Raw genomic sequence first — 17,222 nt, 5'->3', positions numbered from 1 at the left:
TTATTTATTTTATTGTCTATGACTACTTCTGTGCTACTATAGCAGAATAACATAGTTGCAGCATGAGATTATTTGACTTGCAAAGTCTAAAGTATTAAACCCTTTGTAGGAAAAAGTTTACTGATCCTTTATATTATCATAATGGCAAGGCTTTAGATAAAGACTGCTATGAATTTTCCTAGTGGTCCAATAAAAAACATACTTTTTTGGCAACAGGGAGTTTTGTCACATGGTATTAGTTTTGTCATCAGGTAGCTCTGTGACCTTAAGCAAAACAGCTTTCTTGCTCCTGTTTCTCATCTAGAAAACTTATATGCTCATCTCTTCATTTTTCTTCAGTTATAGCCAGATATTAGCCCTCAGTGACTAAAAATTCTCCATTATACTACTAAACACAGAAGGTATCTTATTATAAAAGTAGGGCTGGCCAAATAACTCATGGATTAAAGAGCCTGCAAGCAGTGCAGGGGCTGGGGGTTTGATTCCTAGGCCTGCTGTGCCACCCCACCCCTGGGACATGCTGAGATGGCAATTGAGACTGGGTGCGGTGGTATGAACCTGTAATCCCAGCACTTGGGAGGCTGTAAACAGGTGGATCACTAAGAGTCCAATCTAGTAGTGAGACCTCGAACACCCTGTAGATCCTCCCCCCCAAAAAAAAAGTATATAATTCCCCCATAGGAACTTTTTGTTATTTAAAAAATAAATGTTATATTTTATATGAATTGGCAAATTTGCTTACCATGGAATAATATGATTATATGAAGTTCTCTCATTTAGATCTATGATATAAAATATAAAGAGTAACTTACTATATAAGATCTGGCATTCTTTTACAGAAATAAGCTTCACCTTGAAGGGATTTTATTATAGTAACTGCTTGTCCCCTGTGGACACTCAGAGCATCAGAATCTGAAGATGATGTCTGAGAACCTCTATCTCCTAACTGCACATAACTTAGAATTTTATGCAGAAATATACAATATATTAAATAAAGCTGTAGCTCTACCATGAGTAATTATTTATAAACTTGGCTCCAGTATTTTGTTCTACTTTCCACCAAGGATGGAATCTCTTTTCCTGCTTACCAAATCTTGCTTTGACCTATAGAATATAGTTAAAACTATCTTGTGGAGTTCTAGAACTGAGTCATCAGAGGCACTCTAGCCTTGGTCTTTTCTCTCTTGGAGTGATCCTCAAACCATCACTAGGCAAGGAAATAGGTTTAGAGAAGCCAAGTGGAGGAGGAGATGAATGAGATTGTCCAGGTGACAGCCATTGTCAACAACCAGGCACATGGAGCTTGGGTAGGAAAAAGTCTGAACCAATTTGAATCACGTTTTGAAGGCCAATAAGTCTTTAGTGCTACACAAGCTACCCTAAACTCCCTGCTTTATAATTTATATTTTACATAAATTATTGTATAATATGTTGATTTATATAACATAAATTTTTGTGTTTTATATTTATATAACATTTAAATTTTTGTGTTTCCATTAGTATGAGCTTAAATCACGTTCCTTGGCTGCAGATTTATGAATTGATTTATTTGGGAATCTCTTTTCTCCCAAACATGCTATGCAAAATGCTATCTGCTTCAGAGGAGATGTAGCTTCCTGCAGTTCTCTGCAGCTCTAACATGAGCGCGTGATCCTGTGTTCCCTCTGCAACATCAGCACACTTGCCAGTGTGTGGTAGAGAAAGCGTTCACACCCTTGGAGTGTGGCTTAATTTCTTGCCTGTTGTCCAAGCTGGAAACACATCTATTGTGCTAAGATTATCCAGAGTTCATGTTGTGTGTTAGGTCTGATTTGTAATGACTTCCTGGGGTAATCTTAAGAACTATTGTGAGGTCACAAGTAAGCTCAGTTACAGTTGACTGGCAACTCCTTCCTGGACAGGAGAGTGGAGCCATGCATGTGATTCACTCTTGACTGTGGTACTCCCTATGAAACAATTAAGCTGCTCCAGTCCCTAGTAGTAGCACTAGGAAATTTCTGTTTAATTACTTTATACTCAGTAGACATAATTTACAGGGTAAGATTAGCCAGCCTAGATAAAAGTGTAATAAGACTCACTAATAATCCACTAATAATAAAAATGGTAATCTCATCAAAAGTGCAGCTATTGGGGCCAGAGAGATAGCTCCGTAGAATAAGAGCTTCCCTGGCCAGCACAAGGGCCTGAGTTCAATCCCCAGTTCTGCCCCCCCGCCCCAAAAAAAAAAGTACAGAGGTTGTTGTTTCGGCCATTCTTATTTATGCAATTTCTTTAATAATTATACATAGTATCTACTTACTTGGTTAAACCATGGTGATATTTTTTAAATGAACAACATAAACTATAAAATAAAGATATAATAAAATTACAAAAGACTGAAGGAGGCTCAAATGAGAGATAAAAAACTACAAGGGTTGGCAGGTTATTATTCAGTGGGCTAAATCCAACCTATCACTTGCTTTGGAGAGGGGAGGTGAATGGGAAAAGAAGGAGGAACTAAGATATAACATGGTACAGGTGCAAATTCCTTATGATGAATGTGATCATTATGCATATTTAAACTGCACCAATAAACTTAATCATGTTTTTTTATTGAACTAGAGCTTATTACTCTTGGTTTATATTATGTATGATGGCTTTTGTGATACCCTGACAGGACTGAGTACTTGTTACAAAGATAATCAGAAACAGAGTAGTTTCAATAGACCTTGTAACCTGCAATACTTAAGATATTTGCTCACTAATGTAATACAGAAAAAGTTTGCAGAGTCTTGGTTGACTCAGGTGTTTAAAGATCTATATTGATAGTTTTATTGCTTAATTATCTGTGATGAAAGGAAATAGGTATTAAAGACTATTTTCTCAAAGTAATAAAGTTAATATATGACAAATCCACAGCTAGTATCATATAGAATGAGGGAAAATTGAAAAAAATTTTTTCTAAAATCAAGAATGAGACAAAAGGTGCATGTTCCTACTTCCTCTTTTCTGGCTGGAACCATGGAGGGTATAGAAGAGAAGAAAAAGAAGGTTCCTGCTGTTCCAAAAACCTTTAAGAAAAAGCGAAGACATTTCACAGAGCTGAAGGTAAGGTGCCTGAGAAAGAAGTTTACCCAGAAGATGCCTTGCAAGATGAAGAGGAAGCTCATTATGAAAAATCCAGGAGCTATCATAAAGAGTATAATAGACACATGTACAGAACTGAGATCTGCATGGCTAGGAAGGTAAGAAAAGTTGTCAACTTCTGTGTCCCTGCAGAGCCCAAACTGGCATTTGTCATCCATATCAAGGGTATCAGTGGTGTGAAATGAAAGGTCTGTAAGGTGTTGCAGCTTCTTAACCTTCACTAAATCTTCAATGGTACCTTCATTAAGCTCAGCAAGGCTTCAATTAACATGCTGAGAATTGTGGAGCCATGCATTGCATGGGGGCATCCAAACCTGAAGTTAGTGAATGAACTCATATACAAGTGTGGCTATGGCAAAACCAATAAGAAGCAAATTGCCTTGCCAGATAATTCATTGATTGCTTGATCTCTTGGTAAATATGACATCATCCGCATGGAGGATCTGATTCATGAGATCTATACTGTTGGAACATGCTTCAAAGAAGCAAGCAATTTCCTGTGGCCATTCAAGTTATCATCTCCATGAGGTGGAATGAAGAAAAAGACCACCCATTTTGTGGAAGGTGGAGGTGATGGAAATAGGGAAGACCAGATTAACAAGGTTATTAAAAGGATGATCTAAGGTATCTATCATAGTGTTTTTAGGATCTGGTCAGTTAATAAAGTATCTGCTTTGAAATTGAAAAAAAAAATGAGATGTCCACTCTCATGACTCCTATTCAACATGATACAGTACCTGCAACTTTAACCAGAGCAATTAGGCAACAGAAAGAAATAAAAAGGGAAGGAAGAAAAAACAAATCATATCTGCTTGCAATTGATATGATCCTCTGCATAAAATACCATAAAAAAATCTTAGAGGGGATAAACAAATTCATCAAAGTGGCAGAATACAAAACCAAAACACCTAAATCAATAGTCTTCCTATTGACCAAATTTAATCTGCTGAGAAAGAAATCAGGAAATAATTCCACTTAAAATAAAAACCAAGACAATAAATTAGAAAAGAAAATAAGAATCAATCTGATCAATAAACTGAAAAACTTCTACAATTAAAATTATTAAATACTGCAGAGAGAATTTAAAGAAGGCATTAGAAAATGATGAGACTGTCCTTGTTCATGGAATGGCAGAATTAATACCATGTCTATACCACCAAATGGCTATATTATCAAAATAAAATCACAGATTCTGTACAATTCCTATTAATATCCTCCATGGAATAAAACACAAAACAAACAAAACAGCAATAACAAAACACAACCCTAGAATTCATATGGAAGTGGAAAAGACTCAGAGTTGTCAAAGAAGTCCTAAGCAAAAGAAAACAAAATGCTGGAGACATCATAATACCCAATTTAAAATTATATTACTAATTAATAATAATAAAAACAACATGGTACTGATACAAAGCAGACACACAGACCAATGGAGTTGAATGCAGAAGCAAATTCATACAACTGAAGCTATCTGGTTTTTTTTGACAAATGGACCCAAAAATGAACACTGGAGAAAGCTTCTTTAACAAGCAGTGCTTTAGAGAAATCTGAGCTTTCACACTTGGAAGATTGAGATTGGACTCCTACCTTTATCCTGTACCAAAATAAAATCAAAATGGACCAGAGTCCTAGATATAAGATCAAAAGATTTGAAACTGCTGGAAGAAAACATAGGGAAAACAACTTAAGCCATAAGCACAGACTTCCAAAATGGACTCCAGTATTACTGGAAGTAATAGCAAGAACCAACAAATGGGGCAACATCAAATTTTATCTTATTTTATTTTTCATTTAAAGAGAATAGACAGGGACCAGGGGTTTGATCCCCAGGCCTACTGTGCGGGCCCCACCCCCCAGGGTGTTCTGAGACAGCAATTGAGACTGGGCGTGGTGGCACACCCCTGTAGTCCCAGCTCTTGGGTGGCTGTAAATAGGCAGATCACTACAAGTTCGATTTAGTAGTGAGACCCTGAACACCCTGTAGACCCTTCCCTAAAATACAAAAAAAAAAAAAAAAAAAAAAAAAAAAAAAAAAGAGAGAGAGAGAGAGAGAGAATAGAAAAAATAGACAAGACATAAGAAACTATCACAATTAAAAAAGTAAGGTGATAAGTATTCAACAGATCAAATTTAACCACTTCTACACAGCAAAGAAAGCAACAGAGTAAAGCAATAACCTACAGAATGGGAGAAAATATTTTCTAGTTACTGTTTTGATAGAATATAGAATATAGATATAGAATGTATAAAAACTAAAAACTTAACTGCAAGCATCCTGTTATGGTTTGTGTCTGGTTGTCCCCCCACAGCTTTATGTAAGTTATGGGGCAGACATGGTTGGAGGAGCAACAAGTGGCTTGAGGGGTGGGGCCAGAGAACCAGGGTAGGGCCCGAGGGGTGGGGCCAGAGAGTTGTGGACCATTAAATTGGCTAGCCTGTGCTTTCTGAGAGGTGTGGAGAGGGTCATCCTGGACATTGCAGCACCCCAGCCTCTCCTCCAGTGTCTTGAAACCTCCAGTAACTGTGATCTACCTTTCCTTTCCTCATTTTGAGTATTGAGTATTTGTCCCAGCAATGAGAGAAAAGTAACTAATACAGAATTTGGTACTAAGAGTGGGGTCGTTGCTGTGGCTAAACCTGACCATGTGGATTACCAGCTTTGGGGAATGGCTGATGGGAAGAGATAGGAAATGTTTGGAGATGTCACCTACTAGAGAAGTGCCAGAATAGCTTCAGCTGTTCTGTAGGGGAGATTTTGGTTAGAGTTCAGACCAGAAGACTGATAGAAAGCCAACTTGTAAAAATCAGGCTGTTGAAGTTTCTGCTGGGAAGAAGGACTACAATTGTTGCTGGACTCCAGATCATTTGTGTTTTGGCTTGGCAGAAAATTTGTCTGAATTTTGCCCTTGTCCAGAGACTTTGCCTTAGACTGAAATTAAACATGATGGACTGATTAATCTTTCAAAGGAAATCTCAAAGCAGTCAAATATTGGGGCAGTGGCATGGTTATTGTTGGGGGCTCTTAGTCAGATTTATGTTGAGAATGAAGAGAAAAGATCCGAGCAGAATGATCTAAAATGTTGTGAGTTTGGCCAGAAAGAAAGCGCCAATAAAACTGTGGAATACAAAGATAGAGCTGAGATCTCTATTGCCCAGGTGGAACAGGAGAATAGAGGAAATATCCTGAGGGCATCACAGGAGGTGGCAGGTTCTCACCCTGTGAAGCCTCAGTATCACAAGGCTGAGGGACTTTGCTCTGGGGAGAAAGCTACAGAACCCTATGTTCCAGAATGGAGGCAGCAGCCACACCAGGTTCCAGAATGGAGGCAGAGGACACACCAGATTATAGAATGGTGCCGGCACAGAGAATTTGTTTCTTGGAATCAGGGTCAGAGAACTCAGCAATCCAGGCACTTGACCCCTAGAGCCAAGAGAAAGGAAAGCCTGGCTACTTTTCCAGCTGGCAGGAGACCTTGGCATCATCACGTGGCACTGGTTTTATTATGCGCATGCAGAAAGTAGGAGTTCTGAGGTTAAGAAGACTTCCATCTTGATTTCAGAAGGTGGCCTGGGAGGCCAGGAAGTATGCCCCTGAGAGGGCAGTGAATCCATGGGAACTACTATGAACAATGTCATAGGGGCAGAGCCACATGGAGCTCACAATTTACCACAGATTGCTTCGGATGTTCCACATGGAAGTATAGGACTTCATGTTTGACCTACTGGATTTTGGACTTGTTTTGGCCCCAGTGGTTTGTATTCTTCTGTGTTTACCTTTTAGAATGGCAATGTTTATCTTGTGCCTTTGATTGTTGGATGTATTTAACTTTTTATTTGTACAGGGACTCAAAAGTTGAGAGTTTGCCTTGGATCTTGGAGGAGACTTAGGACTTGGACTTTTCAGCCATGCTGATACTGTTGAGACTTTGGCAACTCTAAGAGAAGGACTAAAATGCCTTTTGGACAAAGAGATATGCATGAGACCTTAGAGGTCCAGTGTGGGATGTTATGGTTTGTGTCTTGTTCTTCCCCCAAAGCCTCATGTAAGTTATGGGACAGACACAGCTGGAGGAGCAACAAGTGGTTTGAGGGGTGAAGCCAGAGAACCAGGGCAGGGCCTGAGAGGTGGGGCCAGAGAGGTGTAAACCATTAAACTGGCTAGCCTGTGCTTTCTCAGAGATGTGGAGAGGGTCATCCTGGACATGGTGGCGCCCCAGCCTTTCCTCCAGTGTCTTGAAACCTCCAGTAACTGTGAGCTAAATAAACCTTTCCTTCCCTCATTTTGAGCATCAGGTATTTGTCCCAGCAATGAAAGAAGAGTACTAATACACACTTCCAAATAACCTAATCAAAAATGGACACAGAAATTCAATGAATAGTTTCTCAAAAAAGTGCAAGTGACTGATTTGTAAGTACATGAAAAAAATGTTCAAATTTTTAGCCATCAGGAAAATACAAATCAAAAGAACACTGAGATCCCATCTCACACTAGGCAAAGTGGTTATTATCAATAATACAAGAAACAATGAATTAATGAGTGGTGGCGAGGTTGCAAGGAAAAGGGGACCCTCCTGCACTGTTGGTGGGAATGTCAAACAATACAACCACTATGGAAATCAATGTGGAATTTCTTTATAAAACTAAAAGTAGAAATACAATTTAACTTAGCTGAATCACTCCTCAGCATATCCCTCCAAAGATAAAAGAGAATATATTATAGTGGTACATGCATAGCCAGGTTTATAGCAGTGCAAGTCACAAGAGCTAAGCTCTAGAAATAGCCTTGATGCCCATGAACAAACAGATAAAGACAGTATTATATATATACCATGCAATATTATTTATCTATACAGAAGCATAGGATTCTGTCATTTTCAGGAAAATAGGCAGAACTGGAGAATATCATGTTAAACAAAATAAACTACCTCAGAAAGTTAAATATCTCATATTCTCTCTTCTATAAACAATCAAAACCATTTAGAGGAGAGATGACAAGAACCTAGGCTTGACTCTGCTTTTTGACCTGACAGAAGAAGTTGGATCTGACTACTGTACAGTAAACTAAGAATGCTTAGACATCTCAATGTCTGAGATACTCCTATAGATTGTTAAAAAAAATCACAAAAAAGCAGACAAAAATCAGAAAGAGTAAAAAAATTAAGAAGGATCCACTATGTGTTTTCCAAATTATTCTTTTATACTCTTCTGATCTTTTTATATAGATTTGCCCATATCATGAAATCCACTTTGCCTATCTTGGTCTGTGTACATTTCTTTTTTACAGACAATAGAATTTCTTTAAATGAAACATAATATCTTTTGCTTTGTAGAATATCTTATCCTTGTATTCTCTGAACTGTTCTTATCTTGGAGCAGGACCCCAGACTGTACTACAGGAAGGTACAGATATGCATCTGATAAACTCATTTCCATTTTTGGAGAGAAAGCACCAAGAAACACAAGGGAAGTGATATGGCTAAGCACATGGGAAAGATATTAATACTTATTTAGTGTCACATAAATGTGTGGCAATGGTAGGTACTTCATATATGCTACTTAATCCTTATGAAAGTTATCTTAAGTATTATTCCCATCTTTTACTCCATGGAGTACACCATTAGTACACATTTGGGTTTTTTTTCAGTTCTACATAGCTAACAAATAATGTTAATTAAAATCAGTTGCTTTTAAGTTAATAAGCTGTGGCTGAATGAAAAATCACTTTTAATTTTCATATATTTATCTTACCTATTTCACAGACATTATGAATGGGTAATGTTAGCTTCTATATTAGGTACATAAATAATTTTTCTAAAATATCCATGGATGCAGAGAAACTTCCCACTATTTCTCAAGAATAACAAAGGTCTCTACACTATTAGCCCTCTGAATGAATCTTTTTTCTTAGCTGATGGGTGCAACTTTGAAAATTACTACAGTTTGATGTCTTACAACTTACTGCAGTTCTAGGCAAGTTCAGGCATTTTATGCCATGAACAAAGAGTACAAATGTAGCTAAGTGTTAATTAAAAAGAACATCTTGAGTGTAAACATTAAAAATTGATTACCTTCTGTGAGCAATTTAATTTATGAACATTAACATATTCTAAGCTGATGTCTTGAATTTCAGTAGAACATGCTTTGGTGCATAATGAAGGGGAAGAAGAAAGAACCCTTAAAAGGAATGTATTCAAATTTTCTGTTGCTTGATCACTGTAGGTGTGGAGATTCTGAGGTCAGAGAGGTGGCTACTTCAGCATGGCTCTAAAAGCAACAGCTGCAGGATCAGCAGCCTCCCCAGCGTCCCTGGCTCCCCACAGTTGTGTTCACATCATCAGTTCTGACACCACTGTAATCGCTTTTGGCAAAGTGGGAAACCTGTGGAGTGGCTCTGGCAGCTTTCCTTTCCTTCTGGATTCTACTAAGTCATTAATGAATGCATTTATTTATTGGATTTTCAGCTTGTTTAGTGAGGTGTAGCAGAGTGTACATATGAGAGAATGAAAGAAAAAAAGAATAAATTAAATTTTGTTGCTAAACTCAGCCAACTACCTCTGTGAGTTTAATTAAGAAAGGAAATTTTTCTGCTTAGATTCTTTCTAGTCTGTGCTCAATGTCATGATCCAGTTAGTATATTTTGAAATGTTGTTACATACAACTAATGCTACCTAAAATGTGAAGTCAGTGAAATTTGTTGGTCCTTTAATATTCTCATAATTGTATCAAATGCTTTCCCTACTCCCAGAAGTTGCCCAGGTTTTTTCTGGTTCTCTTTGGCAACTGCTCAGTGCTCCATGCAGTTATTCTGGATCTTTCTTCTTTGCTTCCCTTCTATCCTTCTATGATACCCATCTATTGTTCTTTTTCTTTTGCATATCGCACTATTAGGACATCTCATTTGTTAATTTATGATCAGGTGTGACCAAACAACCATAATAGTGCAAGGGGGTACAAAATTCCTGCTTTCAGACACTATTGAATGACTTTTAGTCTAGAGGTGGAGAATCTTCAGAAGTATATTGTATAGACCAATACTTAATTGGAAAGTAAAATTGAGTCTATTGCATTTACATTGTTTTGTGCTTAATCTTTGTGCAGGGAAATGGAAATAGTTTCTAAAAAGTTCTTTTAGTTTTTTTTTTTTTTTTTTTTTTGGGCAGAACTGGGGATTGAACTCAGACCTTGCGCTTGCCAGGGAAACATTTATTCTACTGAGCCATCTCCCCAGCCCCCAGTTTTTAACAAATTCTTAAAATTATTTATCTTGTAATAACCAAGAAAGGATTTTCAAATAGGCTTGGGAAGGAATTTTTCATCTTTGTTTTTTGTTTCATATGTTAAATAAAATAATATTTTAAGACAGAAATGATGATTGATGAACACAAAAGGAAGATTTAATACATGATGTCTGCCTATCATGTATAAAAATAGAAATGTTTATTTAATTAGTAGTTCATCAAAATAAAAGTTTATAGAGTCATGATGGCCTCTGGCTTATTTTAGCAGATGAATTGATAATGGGGTAGGTAGTGTATAACTGTGTCATTCTTCAAAGACTGACACAAAAATAGCAAGATAATGTCCAAATAGAATTCTATAGTGCTAAAAATATAATGCAGTTTTAAAGAGAGTTTAGTTTTATTAGGTTGTCAAGAAAATAAAGTATAATGATTTATTTTTAATATTAAGTTAACCATCAGTGAAATTTTTAAAAATAGTATTTTAAAAGTTCCAATCCAAACTTAATATTTCATTGAACCGTTTTAGTATAATAGAGGAAAAAATTGTTATCAGCCCTCAAACCCTACAGCTCGACGAACTGATCTCATAGCAGTACAGGGAACCTTTTAATTGAAACAATAGTTGCAATTTTCTATCTTTTATTTTAGGGTCATGATTGATAGATAGGTAAGAGAAGTGGGAATCTAGATGCAAAGATTTTTCTGTCATTTGAAGGATGCTTATATCTGATCATTGCTGTAACCATTTCTAGGTGTTTTTACCAAGTTTCAAAAAAGTGTATTCATCTGCTACATTGAAAGACTAAGTTGGTATGATTTAAGGTTCTTGAACATTCTGAGTATACTAATGGATTAAAATTTGCATATGAAAGTTTGACCATAGCTGGGTAATGAAATTTCCATTATGATTTTAGTACTTCAGATGATAATTAAAGAATTTTGTAATGTTCAATGAGCATTTTCTATACCAAGGGAGGATAGGTGGAACTAGGGGCTGAATATACCAGGCTTATTTTTGAAGGAGCAGATTCAGGGGAAGCAGGAACCAGAGACATGGCAGAGACTGGTACCAGGACATATTTCAAGTTCCAAATCAGCTCCTTTGTAGCTGATCTATTTTAGAACAACAGAGTCAATTGGGAATAACAATAATTGTATCCCTGAAATGTCAAGAAGGCCATAGAAAATAGTGAGAAGAACTGTTGAGTAATGTGTAACACATTGAGTAATGTGTAATACAACCTGGGAAAGAGTAGCAATAACAGAGTAAATCAATTTTGTTCTTACCCCATCCTTATGAAGGCACCTTGTTCATGTATTATTTGTGAATACATTATTTATGAATTGATCATGAATTTATACAGTATAGCTGAATTTTTAGTTGTGAATGAAAGCAACTCATTGGCTCATGGAACTAGAAAACATAAGAAATGCTTTAAAAGATGTCATCAGAACTCTACTTTTTGCCGAAGTACATATTGGCGGGATTGGGCTGAGTCCACTGAAAGGGGCCAATGTAAGAGAGCAATCTCTTCAGTGCTGCATGGGAGAGATTGTCTGGTGGTTGTCTAAGGAACTGGGCAGAGATGCTCTGCATCAGTGGAACACTGGACAGTCAAACTCAGTGCTGATGCTTAAGAGTGAGGTATTTCACCTGGAAGTCTGGAAAGGTTTGGAAATTGAGAGGAATTTGTGCTCAGGAGACAGTATTGTCTTCATGTTGTCAGTGTGCTGTTGGAGAAAGGACAGTTTGAGATACTGGGGCAGCAATTTATAAATACAAATCTAGAAGGTTTTCCACAATGCTCCCTGACTGGAATTTGGATTGTCCTAGGTGTTTCTAGAGACTCAGGCTACCCTCAACCACACTTGTGCTCTCTGGTGTGTGCGTATGTGACAGCTCCCACCTTCACTCTATAATACTCTTATGAAGTAGGTGCTATTGTTTTTGTCTTTAAAAACATAAGGACATAAGAGACTTGAAGAAGTTATGGAATTTGTTCAAGGTTAACACAGCAGGTAACCCCCCTGAGACTTAAACTTTGGGCTCTTAGATCTTTGTTTTCATGCTGTGATTCTTAATCCATTTGAGGTCATGAATCCTTTGAGGAGTTTATGTAAGTTGTGGATGCTATACTCAATCTTTTTATCTAAAGCTTCTGGGGCTTCATGAACTACCAGGAGAGGAATCTTCTGATGGACCTAAAGTTAGGAGTGTTTGACTGCATGTATGTATGTATATGTAAAATAAAAATTTACTTTTTAAAAACAAAAACAAACAAAAAAAGAACTCTACTTTTGGCATCTCTTGGCTCTATTGTCTTCATCAACAGACAAGCTCTCTTCAAGGCATGGCGTTAAAGGTCCCAATGGGTTTGTACTTAAGATCTTAGAGAAGCAAAGACATTTGGCATAACTTTCCCACAGTCCCACAAAAGGATTCTGAGTCACTGCCAATAGATGGTGTGCCAACATCTCAATCACTATAGCTGGAATATGGATGTTTTGACTAGTTGGACTAAAGGGACAGGACATCAATTGCCTCACAAGGAAGAAAAAAGACAGTTCCTAACATGGCAACACCAAAAATTTGCTAGGAACATAAGATTTATTACATATCTGGTGCATAGATTCAAGTGAAAAAGAAGCTTATTTTTGAAGGGACAAAGGGAATCTCAGAGATTTTGAAGGACAAAAAAATGAGGCCCAGTGGAGCCACACACTGAAACCGAGAAATCTGCGCACAGGCTGGATGAGGCCAGGCTCCCTTCTTGATGTTCTGATAGTACCACAAGCTTCCTCTAAGTGTAACATTTATGATCCTTCATTATAATTCCTGTAGGTCATTTTTATAGAACTTCAAGCGCTATGAAGGCTTGGAGTATGTCCCATTTATGGTTGAAAGTGCTACATTTGTTGTAGTATAGAGATTCTATTTGTATCACTAAATACTGGAATGGAGGAATGAATGGGTCAGTGGGGCTGCTTTCTTCACCTCTCAGAGTCCCTGTTACGCTCTCATCTCTGCATGCCTTCTCCATTCACACACCTCTCTCTTGTGTACAGGCCCCTCTACTCTAAGGATGTTTATCTTGACTTTGTTCAACCACAGTACAGATTCAGACCTATTTTTTTTTTTTATTTTTGTATTTCTTTTTAGCTCTAGAATCTCTGTTTCCTGATTTCAAATTGGATAGAATAAAATCAAGTTTGGGTGTCAATACCCTATCTAAGCAAGTGCAGGTGGAGCACACATGTGTTCATATGATGTAGTTGTCACTTTCCCACCACTGGAACAGAATATTCAAGATACACATATAATATGTAAAGGAGGAGAGGTCTCGCTGGCTCACAGTTTTCAGTCCATGACTGGCTTATGGCAGAAGATACCACCCCACCCCCACCATTGTACTTCTGTTAGTTGCCCAGGTAATAGCTCTGGTTACAGTTCCTGTTACTTTTGTTTCTTAGAAAGGGCTGGTGGGGGAGCGACGCTGAACTGGTGGAGGGTGGGCGAGCAAAGTCGGACTGGAGCAGGGGCCGCGCGAGCCGGGCCGGGTCTGGACGGGCTGAGATGCCCTATAAACTAAAGAAGGAAAAGGAGCCCCCCAAACTTGCCAAAGGCACAGCCAAGCCCAACAGCTCAGGCAAGGATGGTGGAGGTGAGAATTCTGAGGAGGCCCAAGCCCAGGTGCAGTCGCAGTCGCAGGCGCAGCCCCAGCCCCAGTCCAAGCCTCAGCCACCAGCATCCAACAAGCGTCCCAGCAACAGCACACGACCCCTCACAAAGCTCAGCAAAATCAAGTACTCAGGGGGACCCCAGACTGTCAAGAAGGAGCGAAGGCAGAGCTCCTCCCGCTTCAACCTCAGAAGAACAGGGAGTTGCAGAAGCTCCCGGCCCTGAAAGATTCACCCACCCAGGAGCGGGGGGAGTTACTCATCCAGAAGCTGCGCCAGTGCTGTGTTCTCTTCAACTTTGTGTCGGACCCACTTAGTGACCTCAAATTCAAAGAGGTGAAGCGGGCAGGACTGACTGAACGAGATGGAGGAGTACATCACTCACAGTCGTGATGTCGTCACTGAAGCCACCTACTCAGAGGCCATCACCATGTTTTCAGTGAACCTCTTCCGGACACTGCCACCTTCATCGAATCCCACAGGGGCGGAGTTTGACCCAGAGGAAGATGAGCCCACGCTGGAAGCTGCCTGGCCGCATCTCCAGCTCGTGTGCGAGTTTTTCTTACGTTTCCTCGAGTCCCCTGATTTCCAGCCAAACATAGCCAAGAAGTACATCAACCAGAAGTTTGTCCTTGCTCTCCTGGACCTGTTTGACAGTGAAGACCTTCGAGAGCAGGACTTTCTCAAGACCATTCTGCACTGCATCTATGGCAAATTCTTGGGGCTCCAGCCTTACATCTGCAGGCAGATCAACCACATCTTCTACAGGTTCATCTATGAGACGGAACACCATAACGGGATTGCTGAGCTCCTGGAGATCCTGGGCAGTATCATCAATGGCTTTGTCCTGCCTGTCAAAGAGGAGCACAAGATTGCGGGTCCTGCTTCCTCTTCACAAGGTCAAGTCACTGAGTGTATACCACCCTCAGTTGGCATACTGTGTGGTCCAATTCTTGGAGAAGGAGAGCAGTCTGACTGAACTGGTGATTGTAGGACTTCTCAAGTTTTGGCCGAAGACCCATAGTCCCAAGGGGGTGACGTTCCTGAACAAGCTGGAAGAGATCCTGGATGTCATCGAGCCCTCTGAGTTTAGCAAGGTGATGGAGCCGCTCTTTCGCCAGCTTGCCAAGTGTGTCTCCAGCCCCCGTTTCCAGGTAGCAGAGTGTGCCCTCTATTACTGGAAAAACGAGTACATCATGAGCCTGATAAGTGACAATGCTGCCCGTGTCCTCCCTGTCATGTTCCCTGCACTCTACAGGAACTCCAAGAGCCACTGGAACAAGACAATCCATGGGCTCATCTACAATGTTCTGAAGCTGTTCATGGAAATGAATCAGAAACTGTTTGATAACTGTACACAGAAATAAAAGGTAGAGAAACAGAAGGGCTGATTCTGAATGAAGGAAAGAGAAGAGATGTGGCAAAAGATTGGGGAGCTGGCTCGGCTTAATCCCCAGTATCCTATGTTCTGAGCACCTCCACCACTGCCTCCTGTGTACTCCATGGAGACAGAAACCCCCATGGCATAAGACATCCAGCTTCTGAAGACAGAGGAGACAGAGGTTGTGCAGATGCTAAAGGACATCAAGAAGGAGAAGGTGCTGCTCCGGAGGAAGTCTGAACTGCCCCAGGACGTCTACACCATCAAGGCACTGGAGGCACACAAGCGGGCAGAAGAGTTCCTGACCTCCAGCCAGGAGGCTCTCTGATACCCCTCACCTCCCACAGGGCCACAGCCCACTCAACCCTGGACGCCACCCTGGCCCTCCATCCTGTGCTCCCTTCTGGCTGCCTTGGGTCAAGGCAGCACCTTTAGCTACCCAAAGGGATGTGGGCACTTAAAGCAGGGATACCTTGAGTGGGCCCTCTTCTTCCCAAAGTGTGTTCATGTCTCCGTGTGGCTACTACAGACAGCCTGAGCACCAGAGTGCATGCTCAGATGACCTGGGGATGCCTGTGCCCCTCTTGCTCCTGATCCCACAGCTCCCTGATGCTGCTCTGAGAAACAGGAATACATATGCCCCTCTCCCCTCATCCTCCTTGGAACTCTACCTGTCCCTCTGCCTCTCCCCATGTAGAGGAATGCAGGGAGCAGTAGATTATTCTCACCAAAGTTAGGCAAGCTCTATTGGCCTTTGAAGTGGGGAGGTGGGGGGTGCTGACCCCCAGCAGCACAAATAGGCCCCTAACCCCAGCAGCGTGCAGGCTGATGTATTATTTCATCTAACTCCCTGTCTGACAAACAACAGAGGTCAAAAGGAGAAAAGTATAAACTATGGACAAGAGATAAATAAAAGACCCAGCTGGACCATGGCCAAGGAGGGTATAGGGGATGACCTGACCCCCCTCCCCTAATCCCTTATCTGATGAGCAGCAGCCCAGGGAATCACAAACATGGAAGTGACCACCATTTGGCTGACTGCTTTCCTGTGCTGATTCCTAAAGCCAGAAAGAAGCAGGGAGCAGTGCCCCAAGTTTGGCTCCCCTGATACCTAATTTATTCCCTGTTTGTGCTGAGGCTAGGTCGCCCTTCACTTGTCCCCTTCAGATACCATAAGAGGGAAAGGGGGCCAGGGAGGGCTGGACCCAGGTTCCAGGGGTCCAGGCAGTGTGGCTTTTGGCTGTGTACATAGAGTGCTTTATTCTCCAGAGTGATACATGCTAAGAAGGGTTGGGCTTGAGTCAATGTCCCCATATGTGCAGAATTGAATAAAGTGGATCTCTGTGCAGAAAAAAAAAGAAAGAAAGAAAGGCCTGGTGGACTGGGGAGATAGCTCAGTAGAATAAGTGCTTGCCTGGCAAGCACAGGGTCCTAAGTTCAATCCCTGGTACCAGGGGGAAAAAAAAAAGGCTGGCCACTGTCATATATAGCTGGTCACTATGATGCATACTGTAAGAACAAATCAAAGACAGGCAAATAATCTGCCTCTGTACTTTCCCTTTCAACCCCTTTAAAAACGTTCCTTCCTGGTCCTTCAGACCATGATTTTTTTGGAATGATCCTGATCAGTGCCTGTTGATGTAAATAAACCTGCCTCCAAATTCTGGTTGTCATTTTGATGTTTCTGTTTGCCACAGCAGGCTGAATGCAAGGCAGTAATGGCATAGTGGAAAGGTATGGTGGAGAACACTGCTCCACTCATGAGAGCTGAAAGCAGCGAGGAAAACAAGAGAGCC

The 17,222-nt window shown here is 40.3% G+C and overlaps 1 pseudogene; it reads left to right on the top strand.

Annotated features, from left to right (window-relative positions):
• The first annotated feature begins 13,941 nt into the window (after positions 1-13,941).
• Positions 13,942-15,870, top strand: LOC101586222 (annotated as a pseudogene).
• The last annotated feature ends 1,352 nt before the right edge of the window (positions 15,871-17,222 follow it).

The sequence above is a fragment of the Octodon degus genome, unplaced genomic scaffold (assembly GCF_000260255.1).
Source record: "Octodon degus isolate 3935 unplaced genomic scaffold, OctDeg1.0 scaffold00038, whole genome shotgun sequence".
NCBI lineage: Eukaryota > Metazoa > Chordata > Mammalia > Rodentia > Octodontidae > Octodon > Octodon degus.
This window is presented reverse-complemented; position numbering and strand designations above follow the sequence as displayed.